The sequence below is a fragment of the Rhinopithecus bieti genome, unplaced genomic scaffold (assembly GCF_001698545.2).
Source record: "Rhinopithecus bieti isolate Rb0 unplaced genomic scaffold, ASM169854v2 scaffold_19737, whole genome shotgun sequence".
Lineage (NCBI taxonomy): Eukaryota > Metazoa > Chordata > Mammalia > Primates > Cercopithecidae > Rhinopithecus > Rhinopithecus bieti.
The window spans coordinates 1,419,723-1,427,438 of NW_016809683.1; the positions used below are offsets into that span (position 1 = coordinate 1,419,723).

The 7,716-nt window shown below is 45.4% G+C and overlaps 1 pseudogene; it reads right to left on the reverse strand.

Annotated features, from left to right (window-relative positions):
* Window positions 1–4,467: 4,467 nt before the first annotated feature.
* On the reverse strand, window positions 4,468–6,121 carry LOC108540857 (aconitate hydratase, mitochondrial pseudogene; annotated as a pseudogene).
* Between the last annotated feature and the right edge of the window lie 1,595 nt (window positions 6,122–7,716).

Sequence of the window (7,716 nt, forward strand, 5' to 3'; positions counted from 1 at the left end):
TAACAATGCTGCACCTCTTACTTGCAAGAAAAGTAATAGGCCTTAGGAAATATAAAATATACTAACAAGATTTGAACTAAAACTTTTGCATAACTGAGAAATGATTATCAAGATTGAGTAAGCTTGGCCAATGACATGATTCTTCTGTTTGGACCCCTGTATTATTTATTCTTATAATTTTGGTAACCATTAATGGTGGTTATTAATGCAGGATATGCAGGTCATACAATGACCATTAAAACCAAATATCAAAATAAACTGAATTTTGAGCCAGATCTTTAAATTGTTATATTTTCATAAACCATGATTTCAAAAAGTAATAAGGCCTATTTGAATAGACACATTTAAATAAAATAGGATGCATGCATAATTTAAAAATGAATGACATACATTTTGGGGTACTTGGAGTATGCGTTTTAACTCTTTTGGGAGTGTGTGATCCAAAAATTTGTGAGCTATTGATTCAGAGGGCCAGACACACTAGTAACTAAATAGTCTTATTGTCAAGATCAATGACAAAGACATGAACTAAATGACCCAGCAACGGGTCATTTCTTGTCGCTGTGTGAGACATCAGCAGTATTAACATATAGCTTTTATTTACTTTTATTTTAAATACAAAATGTTCATGGGCCTTCAGGAAAGTACATTTGCCTAACAAGTTGAAAATGCCTACATTTTGGAATTGAGGTATTTTTCCTGTATATAATGTTCTTTACTTTTTGCAACATGTAGTTAGTGCAAAAATAATATTTACCTAAGGGACAAAAATTCTTTCAGTTATGCCTTCTTGGCTGGTCCCTTACCCAGCCTTTAAAATTTATTCCTGCCTCCCACTTTCTGTTTCTTTTATTTCCCCAGAAACACAGGGGAAAATCTTTGGCATCCATCTGTGTAAGGGGCACCCGAAAACACATTAAGCAGCCACTCTGTTATTTCAGGGGCAGGAGAGGACAATAAACTAGATAATAGAATTGCTATGTGGAATAGTGCTGATGCATCTTTTCCTTACACTTTGCAAAGATTGTAAGGTACTAAAATCATGGATTTTTAGCCCAGGGAGAAATCATCTAATCTAGTCTCCTTATTTTAAAGATGAGGAAATTTAATCTCAGAGAGTTTTAGTGGCTTAGCCATAGAACGAACCATCAGTTTGATGTAGCTCATGGATTATAGTCTAACACTTTCACTTACAACTGGGGAAACTCAAGCTCAACAAATTAAGGGACTTTTCTAAGATTACACAGCGAGATGGGGGATTTAAGAGGAGACCCCAGTGTTTGGACTCTCAGAACCCTATGCTGGATCGACAGCTCCTTAATCAGGTAAGATAGTTGGGTCAAAAGAAATGAGGGCTGAGAAGAGGTAGAATGGTGAGATCCATCAGGTCATCAAGTCTCAGTTCGCATTTCCTCATTGTATGAATGAAAATTCGGCTGGCCTTTATCTCACCATACCTAGGAGGTAACCTCTAAGCCCTTGGAATTTCCCCAGTGATAGCAGTGTCTGTTATTCGTGACGGGCCCTTCAGACTACATCTGATACTTTTTGCTAAGAGGTCCTGTTCCTGTGTTATGTCTCTTAACATAATGTCCTAGCCGGGCGCGGTGGCTCAAGCCTGTAATCCCAGCACTTTGGGAGGCCGAGACGGGTGGATCACGAGGTCAGGAGATCGAGACCATCCTGGCTAACATGGTGAAACCCCGTCTCTACTGAAAATTACAAAAAACTAGCCAGGCGAGGTGGCGGGCGCCTGTAGTCCCAGCTACTCGGGAGGCTGAGCCAGGAGAATGGCGTAAACCCGGGAGGTGGAGCTTGCAGTGAGCTGAGATCCGGCCATGGCACTCCAGCCTGGGCGACAGAGAGAGACTCTGTCTCAAAAAAAATAAAAATAAAAAATAATGTCCTTCAGTTCCATCCATGTTGCAGTAAGTGATAGGATTTCAGTCTCTTTTATGGCTGATATTATATATATATATATATATATATATTTTTGAGATGGAGTCTTGCTCTGTCGCCAGGCTGGGGTGCAGTGGTGCGATCTCAGCTCACTGCAACCTCCACCTCCCTGTTTCAAGCAATTCTCCTGCCTTAGCCTCCTGAGTAGCTGGGACTCCAGGCGCCTACCACCACGCCTGGCTACTTTCTGTGTTCTTAGTAGAGACGGGGTTTCACCATGTTGGCCAGGCTGGTCTGGAACTCCTGACCTTGTGACCCGCCCGTCTCGGCCTCCCAGAGTGCTGGGATTACAGGCGTGAGCCTCTGCGCCTGGCCTGGCTGATAGTATTCTATTGCCTGTATCCATTGTCTTTATTCCTTCCCCCGTTGTTGGACACCAAGGTTGGATGCTTTGGCTATTGTGAATAAAGCTGCAATAAACATGGGAGAGCAGATGTCTCTTTGATAGATTTATTTCCTGTCCTTTGAATAAATGCCTGGTAGTGGGATTTCTGGGTCATATGGTAGTTCTATTTGCAGTTTTTTGTGGAACCTCCATAGTATTTGCCATAGATAAATGTTTGAGATGATGGATATGCCAATCTTGTTCTGATCGCTGTGAATTTTTTGTATGACAACATCATTATGCACCCCATAAATATGTACAGTTATTACATTGTCCATTAAAAAAATTTTTTTTCAGTTCCAGTGAGCTCCCCTGGTTGGCAGTTTTCCACACTGTAGCGAGAAGGTTACATCTTTGGGGATGACAGGAGCTTCAGGTGGGGAACCCTCCCAGACCTCACCCTATGCTTCTCCCTTTGGCTGGTTTTGATTTGTGTATTTTGGCTAAAGTAACATTGTAATAATAGGTATAGCACTTTCCTGAGTTCTTTGAGTCATTCTAGTGACATTACATCTGAGGAGGTAGTGGGAGCCTCTGAGCTTGTAGCCAGCTGGTTAGAAGGGAGCGGGACCTGGGAGCTCTGGAACCTGTGACTGCTGTCCGAAGTGAGGACAGTTTTATGGAGGGCAGTGCAGGTAACCTGCAAAGTTTGCTTAACCTTGCATATTTGGCTTTAGAAGTCATTGGACACATGTTCCTGATTCTAAAACTTTGGGGAGTAAGGACAGAAATGAGTCTGAAAATACTAAGATTAAAACCATGAGATTTTTTGCTTTACTTTCTCCACAGAAACTCATTTTCTCTAAACTCCAGCCTTTACCGCCTCACATCAGCTGCACTCATAACAGTTTCCCAAGGCTGCCAGCCATGACCTGTTCTTTGAAACATCCCAGTGCAGAACATAACACAGCCGTGTTTTGTTTTGTTTTGTTTTCTGCTGGGGCAAGACTGATTATTTAGAAAGCAAGATAAGAATCTTTTAGTAATTTCTCTCACGTAGGCAAAAAAGCAAGCAAGCCAGCAAGCAAGCGAGCAAAAAAAAAAATTACCTGATTTCTTATCTTGGGTAACTGCTGGTTTGCTTTTGCCAAACAAATTCGAGGATTACTTAAACGCTAGGTTGAGTTCACAGCCAGGTTGTCTGGCTCTCCCCTCTTCAGGAAATCAGACTCGTCCTGCTTTAATTACCTCTTTGGAATAGCAAGCAATTTTTGTGCCCAGGCATGAATTCTGGAAGACAGAGAGGATGGAATCACTAAAGGTAAGCTGAACTAGGAGGTTGAAGGCCGGAAAGTGCAGGCATGTAGCAAGAACCAAGTTTTATAGGAAACTAAAGGTTACTATTATTATCACTGTTGTTTGTTTTACTTTGTTTTGTTTTACTGTATTTAGTTGTTTTTTTTTTTTTTTTGAGACAGAGTCTCACTCTTACTGCCCAGGCTGGAGTGGAGTGGCATACTCTCGGCTCACTGCAACCTCCGCCTCCCAGGTTTAAGCAATTCTTGTGCCTCAGCCTCCCAGTAGCTGGGATTACAAGTGCACAGTACACACCCGGCTAATTTTTGTGTTTTTAGTAGAGATGGGGGTTTCACCATGTTGACCAGGCTGGTTTCGAACTCCCAACCTGAGGTGATCTTGGATTATAGGTATGAGCCACCGTATTTTTTTTTTCTAACTTTAGCTGGGAGTCTTGTCATCAAAAATAAACACAGTTGTATGGAGCTGCTTAAGATCTGAACCAAACTAAAATAGGAAGGCGGGGGCTAAAAAGTTATTTTAAGAACCCCCCAACCACAGTCACTCGTGGGCTGAGTGGGGAGCAGGAAGCATGTCTGGTCACGCCATCTTGGAGTAAGAAGCTATGGCTGGTGGCGCTGATGACTCACATGGAGCTGAACTTGAACATGACGCCAGCGCTGCGTGAGGTGGGGAGGGGGTTGTGAGGAGGTGCCGCCGTCATTGCTGCAGCTCCTTCATTCTGTTGAGGGCACTGCCGGCACGGAACCACTCGAACAGAGTTGGCCTTGCCATTTTCAATGTTGATGGCACCAATGAGCAGGTTGTTGGAGATGTTTTCCAAGTGCCCATGGAACTTGAGCCAGGGGCCAGAAGCCGAGATGTGATCAGTGGTAGCCCTTGCAGGGGTGCTGGTAGGTGTCCTGTCCTGGGTCGAGCTCTGCTTGAGGAAGCCCATCTGCATCAGGAGCCTCCAACTTGAACTTCTTGCCATCCTTGCCTGTCAGGTAGTTGGTCTCTGGGTTGACCTTGAGGGTTCCTGCAATGGCCAGGGGTGTGACAGTCTCTGGGGATGTGACGAAGGCATGGGTCTCAGGGTTTGTGTCTTTGCAGCCCGTGAAGTTCTTGTTGTAAGAGGCGACAGTTATGTTCTTCTCCTGATTCTTGATGTCCTTCCTGTCCCACTGGCCAATGCAGGGGCCACAAGCATTGGCCAGGATGATGCCGCCCACATCCCTCAAGGTCTGTGCTTAGCCGTCCCGCTCAATGGTGGTGCGGATCTGCTCAGAGCATGGAGTGATCGTGAACTGGGACTTGCACTTGAGGCCATGGGCTAGTGCCTGCTTGGCCACAGCTGCTGAGTGCCCCATATCTTCATAGCTTGAATTGGTGCAGCTGCCAATCAGACCCAGTCAGATGTCCAGAGGCCATCCTTCCTTCTCTGCCACCTTGCCCACTTCTGCCACAGGGGGAGCCAGGTCACGGGTGAAGGGCCCATTGATGTGCGGCTTCACTTCACTGAGGTTAACTTCAATTAGTTGGTCGTAATGGCAGCCAGGGTCAGGCACCAAGTGATCCTCGAATTCATCAGCTAGATCGGCAATGTCTGCCCGGCAGGTCTTGCTCAGGTACTACTTCATCCTGTGGTTGTAAGAAAACACGGAAGTGATGGCCCCAATTTCTGCGCCCATGTTGCAGACTATCGCCATGCCAGTGCAGGAGATGGAGTCTGCACCAGGCCCGTGGTATTCCATGATTGCACCTGTGCCACCTTTCACTGTGAGGATGCCTGCCACCTTCAGGATCACATCTTTGGGTGAAGTCCAACCGGAGAGGAAGCCCATCAGCTTCACGCCAATCACCTTGGGGCACTTCAGCTCCCAGGGGATCCCAGTCATGACACCCACAGCTCAGCACCCCCAACTCCAATGCAGATGCCCCCCAGGCTGCCACCACTGGGGATGTGGGAGTCAGTGTCAATCAGAAGAACCTCAAGGTATTCATAGTTTTCCAAAATAAGCTGGTGAATGATTCCAGATCCAGGCTTCCAGAGGCCCCCGCCATATCTGACACTTGCATTTGCCAGGAAATTATAAACTTCCTGGTTGATGTCCTTGGCCCAGCGTGGGTCTTTTTCACTCCCGAGCTGGGCCTCAATCAGATGGTCATGGTGGATGGTGGACGGCACAGTCGTTTTGGGAGCCTGCTGCTGATGAACTGCAGCGTGGCCATCTGGGCCGTCGCATCCTGCATGGCCACGCTGTCTGGCCGCTGCTGCAGGTACATCTTGCCCCACTCGATTTCCTAGCTGGCAGGGTCATCCAGGTGTCCATACATAATCTTCTCTGAGAGGGTCAGAGGCCTATTCAATCGTTTGCGAACAATGTTAATGTTCTTCTCTAGCAGGTCATAGTGGATGTACTTGGACTCAGAGTGGCTCGTCGCCACCTTGGCCTGTTGGCACAGGACTGAGGCCACATGGTACTGCTGCATGCCCAGAGCTTTCTGCAGCCAGAACACCAGTAGGCTGTAGGGCGCCATTTTGTGCACTGACAAAGATGGGGTTGCATCTGTGTTTGTTTTAAAAGAGAATATACTGTAACTACAAGGCCTGGAAAATGCAGTAAGAAAATGGGGTGAAGATGCTTCTAGCATCTGGAAGAGGGTAAATCTCTGGAATCAGGCAATCAGCCAACACTCACTCTGACTTCATTACCCTTCACCCTCTTTCAGGTGGATTTGCTGAGCTCTTCCCTGGCAGGCCAAACCCATGGGAGCAGATGGGCACCTTGGGAGCTTGACCTCTTCCAATTGTCAGGGCGTGGGAGTCGTTCTGCCACTCTTGTCTCACAGCAGGAGTACCTGAAGAGAACCCTGGCCCTTTTGTGGGGGTGGGGGGTGGTTAACTAGGCTTGTTCTTACAGAAAATAATGGGCTGATAGGGGAGATTGTCTTCTTCTTCACAGTTTATGTCAGATGTAACCCTCTACTCTGTGAAAGATAACAGGTTTGGTAATTAGACATGAAGGAATTTAATTGATTTCTAAAAGTATTTATGGAACAGGTACTATATATCTGACAAAGACCTGAGAATACAGAACAGAGGGGAGAATAAGACATTGCTAGCAGAGTGATAGACTAGTCAAGCAGGTGAATAATTATCATCTCATATGATAAGAGCTATAGTAGACAGATGTGCAGGTACCATGGGGGCAGAGGTGAATGCCTGATTCCACAGAACAGAGACAATGGAGAAAGAAGAGAAAGAAAGTATCTGGACTGAAGATAATTTGACAATGTGGAAAGGACAGGGTTTTTAAAATTCATCAGATTAGGTGCAAATCCCTTTATCCAACTCTGTGTCCCCAGGAAAGTCACTTAACCCTTCTGAGTCCCGATTTAATCAATATGATATAAAGCGTATACTCACATCGTAAGGTCATGATGAGGATTAGATGAGATCTTTTAGACTAGTCCTCTCGAGCACTGCCTGGCCCATGGTCACTCCCCAGCGAATGATAGCTCAGTGGCTACAATTAAGGTCAAATTGGATTTTGTCATTTCAGTGGGGAAATGGAGCTGTGGGCTCCATTGAGTAGGATGTAAAGAAGCAAGAGATGACTCATCTCTCATTTGAACAATCAGGCAGATACTGAGGACAAGCACAATTAGGTTTGGAGAACAAACGGTGAACATCAGTGTGGTTTGGAATCAGTTGCAGTTAACATGCTGTGGGATGGCATGGTAATCACGAAGGAGGAACAGGAAGGAGGTGCCAGTGGACTGCCCCAAGGCAACTCTTGAGCCATCAGGACAGCTCAACACCTCCTCTGTTTTCATCATTGTACTTCCTGTTAGTCAAGCAGAGGACCGTTCTTTCCCATGATTCAGATTGTATCCTGCCTCATCTCCCTGAACTTTTTGAGGACAGCTGTAGGCAGGCACAAGACCTGATTGACTCATTACCTCAGTCATTTTTTTTCAATTCGATAACTTTTTTTCAATTCAATAAAGTAGGTAATTGAATTACCTACTTTATGCCAAGTGCTGATCTAGGACCTGAAGGAACAATTGAATGGAATAGCTGAGTTCCCTGCTCAATAATCTTAAATGTACTTGCGTGTATTTAAATATTA